The 23,654-nt window shown below is 39.3% G+C and overlaps 1 protein-coding gene across 8 annotated transcripts in view; it reads left to right on the top strand.

Moving 5' to 3' along the window:
- The first annotated feature begins 1,061 nt into the window (after positions 1–1,061).
- KCNJ16 (potassium inwardly rectifying channel subfamily J member 16) overlaps positions 1,062–23,654 on the top strand; it is a 52,270-nt gene continuing 29,677 nt past the window's right edge. For 6 of the 8 annotated variants that reach the window (XM_025889992.2, XM_073883194.1, XM_073883186.1 and 3 more), the window contains exons 1-3: positions 1,062–1,233; positions 5,815–6,013; positions 9,654–9,760. The gene's annotated coding sequence lies outside the window, so the exon portion shown is untranslated. The remainder of the gene's footprint in view (positions 1,234–5,814; positions 6,014–9,653; positions 9,761–23,654) is intronic. The other 2 variants (XM_073883191.1, XM_073883187.1) reach the window with 1 other exon arrangement.

The following is a 23,654-nucleotide window of genomic DNA, read 5'->3' as shown; positions in this document are numbered from 1 at the left end:
GGCAACTGGGATGCAGACAGCGTACATAGCTCCCAATATCACAAGCCTAGTGAGCACTAACATGAAAATCATATCTTGCTTCCTCAAGTGTTCATGCTTTTAAAAATGGAAACAAAACCCAAAAACCCCAAAATGGCAACTACGGTCAGAACCCAGAAATGACCCCCTAAATTCGGAGGGCTGACCAAACTGGATGGGGCCCCCTAGATCCTCCAGCTACCAATGCTCTTGGGAGTAAAAAAATACATGAATTCCTTGCCTGCACAATCTTCCTTTTGGGATCTCCTGGGCACCCCTCCCGCAGGTTCTGAAGAGCTTGGGATTGTTATTTCTTTAGTTTCTTGTGGCTGCCTTTCACATTCTTCTGGACCTTTCTCTTGACTCTACCATTTTAAATCCACCTTCTCGCTTATTCAATTTTCTGACTTCCGGTCCACTAGTTTGACCACATGACCACTCACCATTTCATTTCATCTCTTAGGACCTATTGCTGGGGCAGAGCAACTATCAGACTGCATATCCTGGATGTGAACCACAGCCTGTGTTTTTTATTAATCATTTCTGTCCTAAGCTCTGATCCTTGGGGTTCAGGGAGGGAGGACCCTCCAGTCTCCATCTCTGTCTTCCATTTATCAGGGCTTATTCAAAGATGCTAGACTAGTTCCTTGAAACTGTGCTGTACAGGGTAACTAATCGTTAGAGGCATGTTGAATAAAGGAATGAATGGATGCTTAGCTATTTCTAGCTGTCCTGTCTCAGTATCATTGGCATTGGATCTCAGCCCTCACTTGCTAAGAGGTAGAGTTCTGGTAAAAAGGATTTCTTTGCATTGGGTAGGAGCATTTCCATAGGTCACCTAACCAAGCCTGTTTATCAATATTTGTTGAACATATTTCTGGCCCAGGAAATCCTCCTCCTTTATTTCCCTGACCTGGTGAAAAGTTAATCAGGGTATGCTTGAATGCCCTTCACGCTGTACCTCCTCCAGAGGGACAGGGGCAGTGAGGTAACCTCTGTCTCAGCTGACCGGCTATCACCTGTTTTATAAGATGCCAAGGGCTACCTATGTAGATTCTCAGGTGGGACTGTAGGAACAAACCTGTGTCAATGGTTAACTCAAGTTCTTGGTTTCTGGAGTTTTTCTTTCCTTTATTATTAACTAAAGAACATTTTTACCATTGCTCAGCTGGGAGCACCAAGCTCATAGAGCCTCTGCAGGGAGAGTGAATAAAGGTAAGCATTGCTGTATTTTTGTTATATTCAGCCTATGCTTTGTTCATGCTGGCTTCTGTTTAAGGGGCAGCAATGTTTTGTACACAGCAATGTCAATTCAATGTTGAGTTAAAGGCAATTAAGATAATTTAATTTCCTATGCGAGTGTTTTAAGTAGTGTCATATTCCTTGAGTTCTTTTGAAACTTTGGTCAAAAGTATTCTCAAATTGGTCTTTATAGAGTTTATTAAACAGCTTTTACATGACACTATATATGTAGATATCTAAAAGTGACTTTATCGTATTCCATATTCAATACCAGATGGAGTATTCTATAATTTCTTTTGAAAGCAAATTATTGCATCCTGCATAAGTGTATAGACATTTATGGATATATAGCTTCAAACATTGAAATGTGCTTTTACACACACCTTCAAAAAACTTCAAGAAAAAATAGGTTAATTTTTTCTGGGAATTGTAAATAATGATATGAGAGGAAATAAAAATATACGTGTTTATAGACTTGTTTTTAAATGCTCCCTTTTTTCTAGTTGCCTGTGTGAGGCCGTTTTTTTGTGTTTTGTTTTTTTGTTTTTCAAGTAAGCTCTATGCCCCTTGAACTCACAACCCTGAGATCAAGAGTAGCATGCTTTACTGACTGAACCAGCCAGGTGCCCAGTTCTAGACTTATTTTGACATAAATTAGAAGTAGAGAATTCCATTTTGTTGTGTTCACTTTAATTTCTCCAAAGGTTTTTTTTTTCTCCTCATCCAATAAAATCTTAGAAATTTTATTCTTAGGTATGTATTGAGACAAGTGTGTACATGTTGATCTTTGCCCTCTGGAAACTATGAATTCTCTATTGTATACAATTGAACTGTTTCTGTTGGCAGTGGGTACAGGTGGTAACTATGAACTTTTTTACAAACCAGGTGGATTTTGACCAAGTGCATTAAGCTCTTAGATGATCATATGAACTGAAATGTTCTTAGGAAAATAGACCTGGATGGAATATTTCTGCTGAGCATTAATGCTACAGCTAGGCAAGAGTCAGAGCCTTAGGAAGAAAGACTAGATTAATGTATCTTTGCCACTTTACTTTGGAAACTGTAGGCCAACCACTGTCTATGTCAGATCTTAACCAGCAAAGTAACACAAAGAGCCTAAACTACAATTGTTTTGTAGAATGCCATTTAAGGAGTTCTTGAAATGAAGCTAAAAAGAAGTTTAAAGTGAACAGGGTCCAGAGTTCACGTCCATTCAAATTAGCAGAGGGAGAGGGAGAGAGAGAGAGAAAGAGAGATAGAGACAAAGACAGAAGGAGGAAGATACAGAGGGGAACTGGAGGTAACTGGTAGAAGTAACTCCTGTTTAGGATTACTTTTAGAACATGAGAATTGTGGTAAATCCAAGTCATTAGTCTCATTCAAAACAGGACCATGACCACATTTGACATTGGAAGAAAAGACTTGAGGAGGATGCTATTTGAAATCATTTTCCTAAATAAGTATATTTTGACTTGCAAGAGAACAAGTGTTTTCAAGGATATTGGAAAACTATGTTTCTTCCATTTTATATATATTAGTGGTGAGTCCAAGTGAAGGCTTAGATATCAGTTAGTTGAAAATTAGGAAACAGCAAAAAGTGTAGTTTTAGGGAAGATGATAGACATATACAGGATATTTAGAGCAAATATTTGGTACCAAAACAACTCATATATTTAGGTAAACCTTTTTTTCAAATTTACAAAACCCATCATCTGAACAAACTGTCCAGCTTTTGTCCCATATGAATTTATTCTTAAGTATAAATAAAGTTACCTCCTTGTTCTAGGAACAGTGGCCTCAAACCTAACTTTAGGAATAAAATGTGCATGCTTCCCATCACCACACAATACCCTACCTTTTCTAATCTGATGAATATTGAGAGTTAATAGGCTTGATACAAAGGGCAAAGAGGAAATGCCCCCAAAAGATCTCTCATGTGTGGTCCTTGTGCATGGATGTGGCTGAGAACATGTAGGTCACCAATACCCTCTTCCTATGAACCTGTGAGTGATGTCTTATCCATGGATATTGTTTTAACATACCTGGGAGCCTATCATCATAACTTTGTAACTCAGCATGACTGAAGCCTTAGCCCCCAAGAATCTACCTTGATTGTTTTTACCAAGAGATGGCTGGCATTGCTTTTCTTTTCTAGGCATACACAATTACTTATGTCACATTGATAAAAGCAGTTTTTCTAGCTGGAGGAAATTTTATTTGTTTTTTCCACTAATAGATTTTTGGGGATAATGGGAAAGAAATAAGTTGTTTTTTTTCAGGAGGGCAACGACCTATGTTTTGTTTGTGGAAAAGTAAACTCCAGAATTTTCCCTCTCTCTCTTTTTTCTTTTCTTTTTTTAAATTTGTTTTGTTTTTGTTTTTTTACCATCATGGTCTCAGCTCCTTAACCCCTGGTAAGACACTGATATTGAGATAATGGGTCATCCTGTCATTTCCCTGATTTAACTGGTAGTGTACTTAGCAAGAGACATTTTTCTCTGATTTATTCATTGATTGGTTCTCTCAGCAAATATTTACTAAGTGACAAAAAAGTCCTAAAGCTTGTGGGTTGCATGGGAGATTGCTTAATGGGTGAAACCACTTTCTTTGGGAATTTAAGACTAGTGAAGGAAGAAAAACAGATGATTTGTCAATGCATGACATATCATGTATCCAACAAATATTTATTGACTGACTACTCTGTGCCAGGCATTGATTAGACATATATTGATGAAAAGGACATATTAATGAAAAGAAAAAGACAAAAATTCCTGCCTTTATGAATCTTGCATTTTATAGTAGATGTTAGGGGAGTCTATCCAGAAGTAAAATTAAAAGCATGTTAGTGGTGATAAGCAGTATAGAGGAAAACACAATGGAGGAAGGAATTACTGGGGGCGGGGGCTGGAGGAGTGAGAGCATTGTATTCGTTATCTATTGCTGTGTAACAAATTTCCCCAAAACTGTGTCTCAGAGCAAAAATTGTTTGTCATCTCCAGTTTTCTGGGTCAGGAATCCAGGCTGATCTGGGTCCTCTGGATCACATACTGCAGTCAAAGTGTCCACTGGAACTAACCATCTGAAACCTTGCATGGGGGAGGATTCCCTTCCAAGCTCAATCACATGGTACTTGGCAGGATTGGTTCCTTTGGGGCAGTTGGATGGGGGGGGGGCGCTCAGTTCTCCACTAGTTGTTGGCGAGAGTCCTTCCTTAGTTCCTTGCCATGTGGGCCTCGCCATAAAATATCTCAAAACATGGCAGCTGGTTTCCATTAGAGCAAGCGGCAAGTAAACAAGACAGAGACAGAGTCTTTTTCAAACCTAATCTTGAAAGTGATGTCCCCTCACTTTGGCCAAATTCTATTCATTAGAAGTGAGTCACTTATTCCAGCCAACACTCAAGGGGAGGGGATTTCACAAGAACATGAACACCAGGAAACAGGGATCTTAGGGAACCATCTTCAAAGCTGTCTATTGCAGCTCTACATTTTTAAATAGAATTGTCAAAAGGGAGCCTCACTAAGTAGGTGATATTTGACTGAAGACTTGGAGGCGGTGAGGAAGTGAGCAATATGGATATCTTGGAGAAGCACAGTTCAGGTAGATGGAATAGTTGGGCAAGGCTCTGAGTGTCCCTGGCACGTTTGAGAGACAGCAAGGGGGATCAGTGTGGCTGAAGCAAAGTTGCAAGGGGAAGAGGAGTTGTAGATGAGGTCATGTGGATGTGCCAGGATTTTTTTCCAGAATGGAGAGGATTCTGCAAGCTAAATGTCTCAGAGATGGTTTTTTGAGACATTATGAAGGATCACCAGGAGGTATCAGTTTGAATAGGTAGAAAGACAGTGAGGAAGAGCATTGTAGATGGTAGACAGGTGATGTGGATGAAGAAAATACAGAAGTGGGGATGAGGGTAAAAGAAGACATGGCTCCTCTAGTTTGACCAATGGAAGAACAAGAAAGTATCTTAATATCAAGACTATGCTGAGGCCAATGACCTGCTCACCAAATGAGACTTGTAAGGAACACACAAATCTCATCACCATAGAAACCAGGTCTTCTTTGGCTGCTGTCAACAGACAGGGGGGCTACAAAGCAAAACTAGTTTTCTTGGGCAGTAAACAGTATTAGAAGGCTTTCTGGAAGGCTTTCTCCAAATGCCTCTCCCCTGAGGAGGATGTGATCTTCTCTCATCTTTTAGCACATAATGACCCAGCAGGTTGTCCATCAGTCTTAGCATCTTCAAAGAGTCCCTCTGTTGGAAACCATGGAAATAAGGGATCTAAATAAACAGTCCTTCTGAGATGCATTTTATCTCAGTCCATTCAGGCTTTTGTATCAAAAATGCTACTGATTGGGTGGCTTAAACAACAAACATTTAGTTCTCACAATCCTGGAGGCTGGAAGTTCAACATCAAGATACCGGTATATGTAGTGTTTGGTGAGACCCATTTTCTGGTTCATAGAGGGCCATTTTCTCAGTGGGAGGACACAAACATTTAGTCCATGGCATCTATTAGCATTGAAATAAACTCAGATAGGTTGTTTTTGGTTAAGGTTTCTAGGTCCAAGAGCTCAGCTTCAGTGGGAGAAAAATGGCTTTGTCTACACTCTGAAATGCATTGCATTGAAGGATTCCTATGTGGAGACAGTTGCATCCTGGTTTCTCAGCTGGCCAGCCTCAGAGGACTTGGAGGAGAGATCTCATCATCATCCTTTAAGCCATATGTGCCCTGAACTTTGTGGTTATTAAAATGTAGGGACTGAATGACTTTATTTTTTTTATGGCTGCTTTTGCCTGCAAAAGATGGGATCAACTATTTTTCTCCAGGGTTTTCTACTCTGAAACCAAGAATTCAGATGCAAAATGTACATTGCATTTTAAAGAGGCTTTTCACTATTAAATACAACTTTTTCTAGTTACCTTGGCTCCACATTCACTTTCTCTCAAAAATAGACCTGAAACTGTCCACAGATGCAAAGGAAATTGGGGAAAAGTCAATCTGAGTAAGAAACAGTCCCAAAGTAGATTTACTTGACAATTCCAAATAAAGGTGATCTTCACCTTAAATATGGTCCAGAAATATCACCTCAATTCTTAATTTTATTTTACTTACATGAGTATAGTTTAAAAGACTTCAAATGGTTACGTGGCTTCAGATTATATTCCACAAGATTTGTTCTTTTAACTTAAAAACAAACATTCAGCTATTTCTTTTTTCTTTTTTTTTTTTAAAGAAAAAAGTATGTTCAAGGAAACATAACCAAAAGCATCTTTTATTATGGTGAATTTTAATTTTTCATTATATTCCATTTTAAATTAGAACCATGTTCCCATGCAATCAATAATCTTTTATTCAATCTGGATACAAAGATAACAAACACTTGGTCCCTGCCCTCAGTCTGGCAGAAAAAAAGACAGATCTGTACATAATTAAGGGCAATTCAATGGCCTAGGACCATGATAAAATAAGATAGGATTAACACACCAACCCATTGAACTTTTTTCAGGAAAGCAATAGGGGGATAGCCTTCTTTGGGGCATGTGGCTGTTGTTCAGGATGGGCTTTTAGAATTCAGGAAGTTTAAACACTGAGATATTGTGTGTGTGTGTGTGTTTTTTTAAGATTTATGTATTTGAGAGAGAGAGAGAGAGAGAGAGCATGCATATGTGTGAGGGGAAGGGGGAGGGTCAGGGAGAGAATCCTCAAGCAGAGCCCAGCCTGGGGCTCGAGCCTACTGAGATCAAAACCTGAGACAAAACCAAGAGTCAGATGCTCAGCTGACTGAGCAACCCAGGTGCCCCTGAGATACTGTTTTTACTATGAACTGTTTTACAAGATTTTTCTTTGCCTTACATTTGCCATCTTCTTTCCCTTCGTTTGGTAACTGTATTAGTCAGGGTTCCCCAGAGAACCAGAGCCAATAGGATATATAGAAAAGGAGAGACAGAAAATGATTTATTCTAAAGAATTGGTCATGTGATCGCCAGGGAAGGCAAGTCTGAAATCTGTAGGTTAGGTGGCAGGTTGGAAATTAAAGTAAGAGCAGATATTGTAGTATTTTTTTTGAAAGATTTATTTATTTTTAGAGAGAGAGAGAGAACCCAAACGGGGAGAGGGACAGAAGGAGAGGGAGAGAGAGAATCCTCAGGCAGAACTCCCTGTTGAGTGCAGAGCCCGACGTGGGACTGGATCCCACGACCCTGAGATCACCACCCGAGCTGAAATCAAGAGTCGGACGCTTAACCAACCACCCAGGTGCCCTGAAATCATAGTTTTGAGTCCAAAATTTGCGAGTTAGACCAGCAGGCAGGAACCTTAGGCAGAGTTTCATATGTTGCAATCTTGAGGTAGTATTGCTTCTCCTTCGGGAAACTTCAATTTTGCTCTTAATACTTTCAACTGCTTGGATGTGGGCCACACGTATTTTGGAGGATCATCTGCTTTGCTGAAAGTGGACACATTGTAAGTGTTAATCACATCTAACAAATGTCTTCACAAAAACATCCAGGATGATGATTGGCCAAACAACTGGGCATTATAGCTTAGCCACATTGATATATAAAATTAACCATCACAGTGACATAGGACATTTTCAACCCTGATTGTATTTTGTCATACAGACATTCTAAGTTTGAGGCGTCAGTTTCTATAAAAGAACTTAAGAACCGTACTTTATTAGTTATTACATTTTTAATTCCACAAAATAGATATGCCTAAAAATGTGATCATTTGGGCAGAGAAGTAGCCATTAATTTAATACGGCATTTTCAGTACTATAGCTTTTTACCATGCAGTTTGGCCAAAGAGAAAGTAATTTCTCTTTACTAAGACAAAGAACGGGTTACTTTAAAAGGCATCCGTGGTCCATCCTAATGGCATTGTCTCCTCTTCCATTAACTTCACATTCTACACCATATTTTTCAGCTATTATATATTCTCTCCTATATTTGCATGCCGTTGATTTTTCATGAGTAGGAGTCCTGCTTCCAAATGACTATGTTCATGGTAGTAATGATGTGCCAGGAACTGTGAGAAGCCACAAGATAAACATGGTGTACATTTCAGAAGCATTAATTTAACTCCAGGATTTGGATTGAGAATAAGATGAATTAAATAATTTAACTGATAAGCAGTTTAAAGAATTATTTTTGTAGTTCAGGTGTTTTGAGATATATATCCAGAATTCAAAATGAGCATAGATTTTAAAGAAAAATCCTAAGACCAGAATATTTTGAGCTTCAGCCCAATCCTTTATGTTATATTTTCAGATCCCCCTAGGATTTGGGGAAGGGATAAGGGTAACATACTCATTTCTCTTGTTGGTTTTTTTTTTTTTCAGGTTTTTCATTTAATGGAAAATTTTGAGAAGTACTATTAAAGGATAATTTTTGTGAGACCAAATTCTTGGGTTAGGTTACTACTTGATTAGTTAGTTGGCTCTGCCCCAGAAAAATATCTACTCACCCACAAACTTGGCCAGTCTTTTCACGACTATGTACTCTTCACATCTCATGTGAGAATTTTCCAAACAATGGGTAATTCAGGACATTCTGTCTCTACTTCGGGAAAATAATCCAAAGTAACCTCACAAAACAAGGCACCTAGCATAATGGCTGGACCACAAAAATTGTTCAGTAGATCTCTGATTCAGGGCTCCCCTAGACAGAAGCCAGCACATCGAGTCTGCTGTGCAAGAGCAAACTAGCTCTCGCCAACTAGCACTTACCTGAAAGAAACACTCAGCCATCTTTGATGAGCTATTAGGTTATTAACTGACCTTCTAGTGTTCTGGTAATGTACTATTGAGTTCTATTTATAGATGGCACAGTAAAATCCTTCCCCAGACTTGCACCTAAAATTGAGAAGGTGCCAGAACATTAAAGACTATGAGCCATACACCAGGATCGTCACAGCAAGAAGCCTGTTCCTGTTGTGAGTTTAGCCTGCCTTTTATTTGGGACAGAGTTGAGCCAACTTGTGGGTGGTTAGATAACACTCAAGGAGAAAGTGGTGTGACTAATTTGAACAAAGTTACACATATTTAAATTTAGGCTTTGTGGGAATAGAAAGTGGTTCCATTTCCTTATGACTAAAGTTTTATTTAGCTGTGCTCGATAACAATATTGTGCTGATGATAAGATTGCACCATTTGCATCAGGAGTTGAAAGGCTAGAGAAACATTTGGAGAAATAAAACTAAGGAGAGCAAAATCACAAACAAGCAGACCTGAACAAAACCCAACAGAAGTAAAATGTACTGTGCTTTACACTCACAGGAGTTAGCATGATGGAAACCAGGACAATGTTTCCATGCATTATATAGCTATAGGCAGATTATTTTGTGTGTGTTTCCCCTGCATGATTGCATCAAATCATTCCTGTTCTTTGCTAGTGTGAACAGCGGACACAACTTCTCATTCGGCATGGAATTTGGTTATGATCTGCTGTAGCAGCTTGTGAAACAGAAGCACGGGAGTACAGACTGAGCAGAACTAGGAGGTGAGTGGAAGTCCAGCATTGTGTCCTGTATGCAAGAGTTGTTCAGAGTCACCATGCTTCTTTTTGTGTGGAATGTAAGGGACTATACTAATGATATACAATCAAATACCATGGTAATCGCTATACCATTAGTATAGGATTGTGGACATGGCTATTGTAGGCATCGAAATCATAGCATTTGGTAAACCCATTGCCATTCAATGGACAGAACATTGTCATCTTCCACGCTTTGGTTTCTTGAACAAATGGTACCTCCATTACTCTAAATCAGTGTGCAATGCTCATTGCACTGGGCACTAGGTATATAAAGATAAATCTATCAGTTGCTTGCCATTGGGAAAGTCAAAACCTAGCAAAGGAAGACACAGGCAGAAAAACCAGCTGTGCCTGGGGACTTGAGGGAAGCTAAAAGAAAGAAGAAATGTCTGCCTGATTTATGAAGAACCTGACATGTTTGGAAGAACGTGAGAAGTTCTGAGGGGTTGGCACATAGAGTTTTCAGTGTGACGGTGAAAGTAGAATGGAAATAAATGGAATAGAAAACATAGGTATGACCTAAGCAGTAGGTGGCATGGGAAGGATATTTATGGTGCCCACCCTTCTCTCCCAAATGACTGAGGACTGTAGTCGTTACGACTGAACAAGTTCCCCATTACTTGGGACTGGCTCTGGGAAAGGGGGAGGATTTAACAGGAGGTGTGGAGAATGGAGAAGAGAGAGGACAAAATAATTAGTGATGCTTTCCTACTTTAGAGAGGACACTGGTTTCGTTGCAAGGTAGGTTTTTTCAATAAAGAGCACTCTCTCTAATCTGAAGAACTTGATAATTGCTTATCAGCGTTCTACTTTCTTCTGATGTTGTCCATTTCCTTTGCCTTATTGTCCTTAACTGCATGGATGTTAACTTGGTGCCCACTCTGTTCATGGAGTAGGTGGACAGAATCTCTTTTTATATCTTAATGGTGGGTTTAAGGTGGACTTAGGAATTTACCCTACATACCAACGGATGGGTAGATAGAAAGAGGCATCATGGTGCAGCAGTGCATTGGGCTCAACATCAGAAGTCTTCAATCTCACCATCTTTACACATTTATTATTATTTGACAGTGACTAGTTCTCTATCATCAGTTTCCTCATCTATAAAATAAATATGAATTTTCCTAGTGGTTCTGCTTCTGTAATCAAACCTTGATAATTGAGCCTATTAAATATGTGTGTGTATATACATGCATGTGTGTATGTGTGTGTGTTTGTGTGTGTGTGTGTGTGTATTTATCTGGTGCTGGAGCCTGAAGCCACAAGGCGGGCAGTTGGAAAGACAGATGCATGTGAAATGAAGGAAGACAACAGATGAGAACCAGTGAAAATGATCTGGAAGCCATCAGGATGAAATGGAGCTCACATCCGTCTCTCACAATGCTTGAGCCTCCAATTAGATAATGAAGGTGGCCAGCAGGAGAAGCTGGTATCTGCCATCATGTAACCAGGAGCCATAGAAGCTGAAGGAAGAGAGTTTCAGAAACTGTGGGGTGACCTGCTTTTCAGTGCCAATCACACGAGGCAGCAGATCAGTGACAACCTCTGTGAATGACCACAAAGCCTCATGCCCTATGCCAACCTTCTGACGTAAAAAGAATATGGCTTGCATCTTACAAATCTCATGCGAAATGTCTCCCAGTGGGTCCAGGCTAACCTGGAACTATGAAGGGAATGGAATTCTGGAACATGTGGTCCCAGTTTAGCTAAATTAATACAATCCAAATCTACTACACCTGTCACCTGCCATTCAGAATATAAAACAAATGATTGAGACATAGTTCCTACCCCCACATAGCTATCCTTGTGGTGGAAGAGAGTCTTAATTCACTCTGGTATACGTTGCAATAGAACTGCTTTGTCTCTTTTACAAGCAAAAAGTGAGACTAAGGCACATGAATGAGCTTTGGAAGTGTTAAAGGTTTAACGGCTTTTAGAGTCTCACTTTGGCTGTGTGATGTTAGATTACCCCTATGCTTAAAAGTGAACACTGGGAATGAATTCATTCTGGATATCTTAGTCAGTTTAGATCCCCTAGGCTTTGTCTTATTTCACCTAAGTAATGTGGTGGTGCTGAATGGATAGCAACCAAATTTCTACACTAACCCAAATCCTTTCATTCATGAGATTATACCTGTTCATTTAAGTCACCAACCATTTCCCCACAGAAACAACGTTTGTCCTGATTTAGCATAACTTATCCCTCTTTTAAGCTGAGAAAATGGGATACATTAAACCGATAGCTAAGTTCCTTGACTGTTAATTTTTTGAAAAAACATTGAAGATTAGAAATGGCCTCAAAATGTTGTGCCAAATCTGTCCTGTGAAAACTCCTTTTTAATCAGCACCATCTTGCATAGATTGTCTCTGCTATCTCTTTATTAGATTGTGCTTGACTCACCCTTTCAACTTAACCTGTCTCATTTTTCTCTTCCTTCGATGCTGCCTCGTTAGGCAGATTTTGAGTCTTTCGGAGACTGCACGTTTTCTCTGTATCTCAAAGATAGTGTCACAATGATGAAATGGCCTCATTGTTTCCACAACCCAAATGTTCTGTTACCGAAGTCATGAATAGAAGACATTTTTGCTCAATCTTCTATGAATGATAGGAGACCACATGGAGAAACTTCTGAGATGTTTCCCCTACCAATAACAAAGGAATGTGTGTTGCTTGACTGCAGAAATAATATTTTCAATTTACAGATTGATTTTTGTTTTAAAAAAGACATGCTGTGCCCCATGATGAGTGCTTCACAGATCTTAATCCTTCCATCCCTATGATGAACTTCATTTTTACAGATGAGGAAGCAGGCACAAAGGAGCCATGCAATGTTTCAAAGATCACACAGCTTGTAAATGGCACAGCTGATTTTGGGCCAGGCAGTCTTTGTCCCTGGTATCTGTTTTTAACTACTAATCTGTGCCCTCTAAAGAACCCCAGTTTTCCATAAATTCATAGCTGCGTGATGATTAAGAATGCTAAATGATATTAACACATAATTTGGATTATACACCCAGCATTCAAGAAACCTTTGTACACAACACAAAGGGAAAGCATGAGAAATGCTCAGGCATTGAAATGATAAAATAGAATCAAACCCTACCAATGGGACCCAGCTCTCTACTCTGTAATTATTGATTTCTTTGAAGTATTCTCGTTTGCATGCTAGGCATTAAAGTGTTCTTTCTCTGTGGCATTTAAAAAATAAAAACAAGCCAATCAGAAACAGAGAAGATATCTGCCCTCTAGTTAAGGGGCAGAACCCCAGCCACACCAATACAGGGCTTTGTCATTTTCATCAAAAGTGAATAAACACAAACAGAACTTTAACATCATAGGTCAATAAGAATTTCACTCCGTTGAGCAATATTTCACTGATGTGGGAAAAGGCAGTCATTCTTTATGGTCCTAATGACATATGAAAGTCCGTTGGCTTTAATACCAAATATTGAACTAAGATCAAATAAGCCATTTGTTTGAGGGAAAAGATGGAGATAAAAGTAGAGCCCAGTGGGTCCTGAGAAATTTCTCGGTTTAGAGCAAAAAGTCTCTTCTACATTAATCTAATGTAAAATAGCCCTTTTTCTTTGTGCTAGTAAATATTCATTTTGCTAGAAATTACTGCTCTTGATATGCAAATATTTACAATGAGAAATTTCATGGAGTAGGAAGAAGCAATCTTAGTTTTGACTCCTGTATTAACACTCAGTGAAGATTAACAGTGATGAAGTCATTTATCGAAGAGCAAATCCTGTGTTTCATTGGTTCGGCCATGTAATACAAATGGAGTCAAATGTATATTTTCAAGAAAGAGCACCAGACAAAAGCCAACCATCAACATAATAAAATTGTATTTTTTTAAGTAAAATATTTTCAGTATTCTATGAAAGAAAGAAAACTGTACTTCCTAAGAAAGCTGCTAACATAAACTTTTACAATTCAAAAATAATTGCATCAGAAAATAAGAATCAAATAACATATAGCATAATAATCAAATAATTAAATAATTGCATGATGTATTAATCATTTTTCAGTATTCATCATAAGACCATCTCTTAAAGAAATATGATGTTTACTCTTTAAGTTAAAAAAAATTCGAAAAAATTTGGCAGTTGCCCTACCCTTAAAACCGTTAGTGTATTCATCCTAAAGATCACTGAACTCCTGAAGTTTCTAATAAATTTCTTTGTTGTGTTTGGCATTTCCTTTTACGTAGTCTCAGCTTTTAAATTAAAGACCAGATCATTCACTGGCATGTTTTTTGTTTTTCTTGTTTGGTTCACCTTTATTCTTTTTTTTTTTTTTTCCTTTTTGATTCCTAATGAATATAACAAAACAACCCCTGTGGTTGCACTTCAAAGCTTAGAAAATGCTTTGACAGCAATGATCACATTTTGTCTTCAGAACACCTTTGCAAGAGTAGTGAAAATACTAGAGAATTCTTCGTATAGTGATGGAAATAGTAAGGATCAGCCAAATTAAGGGATGCGCTGGTAAAGGGCCAGGGGGGGAACTCAGCCTCTGGGGTTTGCCTCCAGATCCATTTCTCTTTCATGTACTCCTGCTTTCTTGCCTCTTCCATCTCTGTACTGGAGAAATCTTAGGAGGATAACAGGTATCTTCTCAGTGTGGTGTCAGCTTGCATTTCAATATCAGACAGACCTGGGTTTTAATCTAAACTCTGCCACGTGTGACTTGTAGTCATTCTCAAAGTGTGGTCCAGGACTAGCAGCATCAGAATTGCCTGGGAACTTGTGCAAAATGCAAATTCTCAGGCTCCACCTCAAACCTACTGAATAAGCAGCTCTGGGGCTGGAGTCCAGCATCTGTCTTCCTCACGATCCCTCTAAGTGATTCTGATCGATCCGAAGGTTTGAAAACCAGTGGTCTAGACCAAAGCATGTCACCACTGCAGAAATTCTGTTTTGTCTTCCAGTTGGGTCAATGGTAGCTCTTACAAATGTCACACAGCACATGGTAGACAGACACTTGAGAAATGTTGACATTCCCAGGGAACTGAATTTTATTGCAAGAGTTAATTCCAACTCATTCAATAAATGTGAGAACAGAAGTGAAGTGAGCACCCTTCTTGAATGCAGCATTTTCTCTAAACCCAGAAGAGACAACTATTTCTAACTTGTGGGTAAACGGGATGGTATACTGTGGCTATGTCTGAAGTAGTTAGTAGCTGCCATTGAAAATAAATCCAAGGAAGCCAAGTGATTTTTGTTTAAAAATCAGGGAGAGGCAGGGCCTGTCTTTGTCACTACCATTTTATTTGTTGTTTGTTTATGTGATTCTGGCAACTGCGTTATGATAGCTTTATCCAAAGGCCAGACGTCATCCCATGGCTTGAATTACTTAAAATTTATATATCGGGAGGCACCTGGGTGGCTCAGTCGATTCAGCGTCTGACTCTTGATTTCGGCTCAGGTCATGATCTCAGGGTTGTGAGATGACCCCCGAGCTCCACACTCAGTGGGGAGTCTACTTGAGATTCTCTCTCTCCCTCTGCCCCTCCCACAATTCAGCTCATGTCCCCTTGCTCTGTAAAAAAAAAAAAATATATATATATATGTATATACATATATATGTATATATGTATACACACACACACACACATATATATATGGATCAATAATTTAAAAGCCCTCAGTTCAAAAAAAAATCCATAAATTCAATTTTGAAACTCAATGAAAAAATTTTTCAGTCTGTGTTCACCCAAAGTTGTCCTTAGGTAGCCATATGGAGTATGTAGATACGGACAGGCAAATTAAATCAATTTCTCTTGGATTCCTCTGTTTGTCCTCTTCCCGGACTTACAAAAGTAGAGAACACTTGTTAAAAACCTCCCATGAGCAGGTACTATGTTGTATGCTTGGGGGTTATGGGGGAGCCAGGTAGGAGGTGTTCTTGAAATTGCGGTATTCAAGCCACATCAACTGACCACCCAAGTTCTTGGCTTTAGATGGAATTCAGAGCCTCACATAATTTGTACATGGGTCTTAACTATCAGGAAGGGGGCAGCAGTTACTTGCTTTAAGTTCCTGAAGTTTGAAGAGAAACAACCACCCAAAGCCATGTTTTTTTGTCGCTAATTTTTCTCCATAGGTCCCGAAGGTGGGATTCCTAACTAGGGGCAGGGGAAGCAGTGAGAAAAACAAACAAACAAAAAAGCCCAAAAAACCTAAAAAGCCCTTCTGTTCCTAAAGTGTGAAACTACAAGGTTTCCGTCACTGTGGGCCTATAATCAGAGGGTACGCTAATGAAGAATCTTACCTTCCAGGGAAGAAGGGGAAATATTTAGCTATAAACTAGACTTAGAAGTGCAGGTAACATTATTTCGAAGGTTTCCCTATCTCTGTTTACCAACGCTGCATGTCGATAAAAAGATTAAAAGCTAGTTACTCCAGTATTTACAGAGAACACAGGGCTCTGACTAACTCTGCTCAGAATCTCTAGTTACATCACCCTGAGACACTCCGCCAGCATTTCATGTCCTCACGGTAACTGCTCCCATTGCTGCGTCCAGCCCTGAACTAGTGCTTGTGGCAAGGGCATCTCGAAGGGGGAACCGGTGGTGGCCACTTCCGTTCGGCCTCAGCTATCACCTTGCCCAGCAAAAAAAAAAAAAAAAAAAAAAAAAAAAAGCTACTCAGTCATTTGCTCAGCATTTATATTTTTAGGCTCTGCCTTGGATTTAATCACTTACTTCTCTCCCTGCCAAAGTATTTGTGCTGGTAAAACAGGGCCACGCAATCCAGACAGAACCTGCTGTTTCTGCTCCTGTCTAAAGGGTCAGCCATGGAAAGGCTGATCACAGTGATTTTATAGTTGAATGGTGTCATTGTTCTGGATTTTTTGTGTTTCCCTTGAAAGAAAATTCTGAGGCTTGAGAGCTCTAAGATAAGGGGGAAAGTCTACCTGAAAACACTGTGTGCCTTCTCACCAACCTTTTGCTGGTAGAGAACAGATCATCTTTGTTACACTTTGGCTGGATGAAAATGCACACATTATATGGGCAATTAAGGTTAATGAAAACACTTGGACGTCATTTTCCCAGGTCCTTTCCTTTTCTGGGCTGAATTGTGGACCTGATTTAGGTATGTAGTCCTACTTACAGATTAAATTGAATTCATTGGGAGACTTTGGCATATTCATAATGCTAAAGACACTTAAAAGTCTGTAGCTATCGTTTTGAATTATCAAATTCTCTAATCTCTCTCCAATAAGCTGTGATTCATCTACTTAGGTGACCAAGGATGTGTATTGTATAATTTTGCAAAGTTGGTCAAACACAATACCTGAGAAATGGAAAGGTAATCCATTACTAATTGCCTTGATTGCCAGAAATGTAACCGAAACCTTGTTCAGAATATATACATATACATATACATATATATATATATATATTTCTTTTTAGAGAGCATGCATGAGCAGGTCGGGGGGAGGGGCAGAGGGAGAGGGAGAGAGAATCTCAAGCAGACTCCCCACTGAGTAGAGAGCCTGACATGGGGCTTTACCCCACAACCCTGAAATCATGACCTGCACCGAAATCAAGAGTTGGACACTTAACCAACTGAGCCACCCAGGTGCCCCCAGAAATGTTCTTTAAGAGATATATGGCTACTGAAAAAAGAAGAAAAAAAGGGATTCAAAGTCCTTAGCCAAGCAGGTAAAAGCTTTGCCATTTGGGGCCCGACGACGTAATGTTTTGGTGTTCTCAGCTACCACTTCTCTTTTATGAATCCAGGTTTCTCGCTTTACAAAAATGCTGTGTTCTTTGATGCCATCTGGAGAACGTTAAGTCTTCTCCCTTTGGACTCTTATTTATTCCAGCATGTATCTCAAAGTTCTAGCCAAATCCACCTTTTGCATGACATCTTACAGAATGAATTTGAATTAAACCAACAAGGAGCCTGCCCTCCTTTGACTGTTTCCTCTTCTACTCACTTGACCTTCATCCATGACCCTTTCCCACTCATCTGACTATTAACCAAAGCAAAACTGAAATAAGAATACAATTCAAGTAGTCATTTTCTTTTTCTTATATCTTATCTTCTAAATAGCTTATGAACTTCTTGTGGACTGGCATTATGTCTTAGAAATCATAAATTTGCAAACAACCTGTTACCTGCCTTGAATATAGGAAGCAGGGGAAGGCCTAACAAATAGCAATCATTTATTTGAGGCAAAGAATAAAAAAGTTAGGCTTAGAAATGATATAGAATAGAATTTGCTCTTTGATAGGATATACTGCAAACAAGTTATGTTAAATTATTTTATTTGGGGCCCTCCTTCCCTGTAGTACCTCACCCTATCTCCCCAACACACATGAGTGTGCACACACACACACACACATACACACCTCTTTCTGATGTTTTAATGTTATCTGTTCTTTCCGTTGCTGGCCTAGTTCTTTGTTATTACTCCAGGTAGGTTTTCACTTTCTTGCTATTGCCCACATAGGGCTTTCTTTATAAGACACATAGGGACCTCTCTGCTTGATTTTAACCTATACTCTCAAATCATCCTGAACTATTCCATGAAGAGATACTTCTCTCTTATTTTACTCTCTCATGTAATAGTTACATTTAATTTGAGACTTTTGGGTGCACAGACCTGTATAGTGAATAATGTTAACATGTCAAATACTCTGGTGGCCTGGTTGAAAGTTTAATCTGAGGCAGGTGGGAAGGATGTCACTTGTACTGTTGAAGCGGAGCCTCCTTCAGAGGCCAGGAAAACAGGTGTTCTATAATACCAAAAAATCTAAAATTTGGTCTGCATCATAAATAACAGAATACCAAAGTGTCTATTTAAAAGCACACTTAGGTGAAGCAGAGCAGGCTACTCATATTTTGGATTTAGTTTTTATTGTTTTATGAGTCTCAGTTTTCATATAGAATCAAAATTACTTAACGTCTTCCAAAAATGTGTTTGCTCCCTTTAGCCTGTATATTCAAAATTATGGAATAAACTATTTAAGCAGCCTCACCCCCCCTCCCCTCCAGGAAATAGACAGCCAGCGATCTGTAGATATCAGGTAAAGTTGAAGAGCAACTTTTTAAGATTTCCATCTCCTCTTGGGAATGTGATATGTCACAACCAGAGAGTAAGCTCAATATCTAAACAAACTCAGAACCTGACTTCCATGGGGCAGCTGGTTTATAGTTGGAAATAATTGAACTACATACTAGTCCATTGATGCAAAGGTGGTAGAAGATCCCTCAGAAACAAAGGAACAGATGGGAGAAAATTCTAGAAGGTGTAAAATAACCTTTCAAATGCAAGTATGGGTATCGTATTAGTTTCCTCAGGCTACTGTAACTGGGTGGTTTAAAACAAAAATTTATTCTCTCGCGGTTTGGGAAGACTAAATTCTGAAATCAAGGTTACCCTCCCACCACAGCCTCTAGGGGAGGATCCTTCTTTGCCTCTTCATCTTCTGGTAGCCTGAGGCTCCTTGCTTGTGGCAAAACCACTCCAACCTCCACCTCTGCCTTCCTGTGTTATTCTTCTCTCTGGGTGGACATTCCTTCTTCTTAGAAGGACACCAGTCATATTGGACAAGGGCCTACACTAATGACCTCCTTTTAACTTGATTACATCTGCGAAGACCCTATTTCCAAATAAGGTCACAGTCACAGGTGCCAGAGGTGACGACTCCAAAATGTCTTTTTGGGAGGACACAGTCCAACCCATAACAGACAATGATGGCAGAAAAATGAGAGACTCCACACTTTCCTCAGAAACACACTGAAAACACACCGAAATGAAAGATAACCTTCCTTTCCTTTCCTTGCCATTCTTTCTGTTATTTATTGTGCCTTTTGTTTATGTCGGCCATTATAAAATGGTTAGATAATATTAGATGGAAGCATTTATTTTTCTATTTATTGTTTTGAATCTTTCACCTTTTGAAGAGGCACAGCCCGACTGTTCTTTTGTAATTTGTGACAACTATCAGAATTTGATTTTTTTTTTTTTGTCAGTAAGCAGGAAGTCTTAATGCTGATAATGAACAAAATGGAAGAAGGTATTTCACAGAGAGGAAAGGAAAAGCCAAATAAAAAGGGGAAATAAAGGGAACAATCAACCATGGATTGAGGAAAGGTGAAAGACATGAAGTATTCTCAGAAATAGCCAGTAAACACGGAGAAAATGGCGATTTGGGTGTTGACGCAAGAACTCATGACTCAGATTTTCTTCCATCGCTTCTCTTGCGCCCCAGACGGCCGTGTGTTCTGAAGCTTCCTCTGTATTTTCCAGATTTCCTAGCATAAGAGAAATAACAATAGTAACATTTGCATTTACTTAAGGCTTTGGAAAAATCAAAGTGAAAATAAAAGTAATCTTCAAGTAGTGTCTGCACGGAATAGCTCAGCTCTTTCGGCTAAGCCTGTCTCTTGGTCCTTATTTTCAGGGTAGCAATTTGCAATATTTTCAAACAGTGGAGGGTGGGGTGGTGAGAATATTAAATAAATCATTCTGTGAGAGAAAGCATCAACAAGCTGAAAATCCTGTTGATTGGTGAGTGTTGGCATTTGTGACTTTGAGAGAGGTGCCAACAATTAGCAGACGTGTGTACTGTATACACAGATACCAACTAGACTGAAAGAATGGACTGGCAAAATATTCAAATCACCACATCCATCCAGTGCACTTTATTAGCCAATGATGTAAGAGGCCACAGAAATAGAGCCAGAAGAAAAGGTGGGGAAAATGGTAGAATACGTCTACCTTCCTTTTTGTGGCCAAAACAAATTTGGTTTGGTAGATTTAACAAGGCTGAAATTTATTATACACTCCCCCCGCCACCACCAAGGTTTAAAATAATTTTGGACTGTTAAAATAGAGTCACACTTTAAAGTAAACACAAAATGGGTAAAATGCCATGTGTCTAAGAACTTATGTTATGCATCCAACATGCTAGAGTTTACCAGTCCTGAGAGATGGCAGGAGCTGTTGTTCTCAAGATCCTATACTGCAAGGTCATGCAATTTCTCCACAGAAAAACCATTATCACTGGGTATTTGTTACAATATTTTTCATTGAGATTGGGGAGATTCAACTACAATTAAATCAGTCCAGCTTTAATATTTAGCTAATAGATAACTACATTTCTAAGAAAGCCAAGCTGTCCTAAAAAAAAAAAAGAGTGATTAAATGCATTTTTTTGAGTCCTATAATGGAGGAGTATGAATACTTTATTTTGGGAATTTTAATCACAAATGATCCAATTTACAAGTATTGGTAATGGAGGCTATAGTTTCAAGAAGGGTATTTTTGTTAAAGCAGCTGTCCCACATTTCATTTACCACCATATTGTGGTGCTTGTTTTGGGAGGCTGGATATACAAATGGACAATGGCCAAGACCATGTATGACAGTACAACACTGACCCATAGCCTTTATAACAAATAGCCAAGTGACAAAAGACAATTTTTGGAGCAGTGAGCCCCAAATGGTCTAGACTTCGTCATTGACTTCCAACATCCCACTCTTTCCCCCTACTTCTAACTTAGAACCAAACCAGAGAAAATAAAATATACTTCTCAAACCAATCACAGAGAATGTCCTGCTTCTAGTTAACCTGATTCTAGCTTCCCACATCAGTAGCCCCTGATCATATCTTTAGCTTTCCCGTTTTCACTATAAAGCTTCCCTCATCTTTTGCCTTTCTTTGAGTCTCTGCCAAACACAAGTAATCAATCATGGCTGACTCCCTTGCTATAGCAGACTCTGAATGGTACCCTCTGCTTGATTCTAATTTGGGTAGTCTTTGTTTATTTCTATAATACTTATTATAATTTCTATATAGAAACCTCTAAAGGGCAAGATGAGCTATGCCCAATTCAGAAAATCATTTAGGACCGCTGGATATTAAGTGTAGTGCCAGTAATCCGAAAGCCAGAAAAATTATTAGAAGTGGTTCACATTTGGGTCAAGATTCCTTCAACCTAGCTCAGATCTGTGATGATTTGGCATTTGTATTACTCAGTCTTACATCTAAGTCATTACAGCAAATGTCTCTCCGCTTGTGAGTCTCTTGCTTGCAGTCTGGTTCGTGTGCTTGTTTTCTCTGTGGAACTAGTCAGGTGTAATGGACGCTTCCTGTGGCTCAAATTGGCTCTCTGTCTTTGAGAAGGTCGATTTTGCTTTGATTAGCTGAAAAGCGTGTGGTCTTTGATATTATAGGATTTCATTTCTAATCCTGCCAATAAATTTCATTCCTCGTGTGACTTTGAGGAGAGTCGTTCAACACACTTAAGTCTCGGTTGGCTTATTTAAGCATTGCTAATGATTTTAGCACCTACCATATGGGTTGCTTAAGAATTAAAACAGAATCTCTGTAAAATAATTACCAAAATCCCAATACATGATATGTATTTAACAAGTGATAGCCATTATAATTCTATCAAAATAGATGTTCATATTTCCAATGAACAATCTTCTTTATATCTTATGTGACAACATAGAACATTTCTTTTTTGTTTAAAGATTTATTGATTTATTTGAGAGAGAGAGTGTGAGTGAGAGGTGGGGGAGGGGCCGAGGGAGAAGGAGACAAGAAGACTCCCCCCAGAGCAGGAAGCCCGATTCGGGGCTCGATGCCAGGACCCTGAGAGCATGACCTGAGCTGAAATGAAGAGTTGGACGCTTAATTGACTGAGCCACCCAGGGGCCCCAACACAGAATATTTCAAGCAAAGATTTGGAAATCGCTGGCAACTTGCTCATTTTTCTGATTGTCTTAGGTATCAGATAAGCACTGTTACAAGACAATATGTACGTTACCTCATATGGAGAATGAAGGCATTTGTCTTCATAATTCCACTGATGTACACCTTCTGCTCTATGAAAAACCAAACCTCTCGGAGCTGGACTGACTTGGCATGAGGCAATCAGGGATGTTTTGACTTTTGCCTTCTCCATGGCCTCTACTGGTTGAGCAGGTTGCAGCTAGTAAGTTGGTTAAGATTTTTGGATATGAACTTTGCTTCTTCGAGTGTAGACAAAACCACGTTTAAAATCCGTTAACTCCGGAGGTGCCAGAAGGCACACGGCACAGGTTGCAGAAGAAGGTTGCGTGTCCTCTCTTCTCTTCTACAGACTATTACAATCAAAGAAAGCCTCTGACAAAGGTTGAAATATTCATTTTGCAGACATGACATGGGCATGTTTAACTTCTGAATCAAACAAAGGAAAAATTCTTGGGCATTTTATGTGCATTTTTCTTAACATGATCACAGAATCAGAGTTAGCCATTTAATCCCAAATGAGACATGACCTCACTGGGGTTTGGTCCTTGACTAAATTTCGGAGTTCCTCACAAAGACAGCGTCGCCTCTGTGCTCCTGTCTCCTCGCTGATGTCCTGGGGTTTGTTTGCGGTGGAGGTGTGGGGGGTCTCCAGCAAATGTTTTCAGAGCAAATACTTGTGGGAATTTTACTGTTTTTGTCACAAAAGCCATTTAGTAGTCAATCTGGAAACAGAATGGAATGAGTTACCTTGTTTAAAATTCTTCAATCATGAAGCGTTTGTTATGTATGGTGGGTTTCATTAGAAATTAGAGGAATAGGTCATTAGAGGGAAGTGGGATGACCTATTGGGAGCATCAGGAATGCTTTTTCACAATACATGTATGTAGTAGATTCTTGATGAGACGTGACTAAGGAAGGGGCCCTTGGTGCAGCCTCACATCCCATATTTTTAACTTCCCTGCAGTGGCTATTTCAAATGTTTTAGATTCTCTTTAAATCTCTAAATCTGTCTCCTCGCCCCACTACCCCTTTATTTAACCAGGGAATGAAATCACAAACGTGTTGCCACCCAGCCTATAGGCTTGATCCCAG

Source organism: Callorhinus ursinus, unplaced genomic scaffold, assembly GCF_003265705.2.
Source record: "Callorhinus ursinus isolate GAN/ISIS: 27379988/994484 unplaced genomic scaffold, GSC_fseal_2.0 scaffold50, whole genome shotgun sequence".
NCBI classification, from domain to species: Eukaryota; Metazoa; Chordata; class Mammalia; order Carnivora; family Otariidae; genus Callorhinus; species Callorhinus ursinus.
The sequence above is the reverse complement of the archived record's forward strand: the minus strand, read 5'-3'. Positions and strand labels throughout refer to the sequence as shown.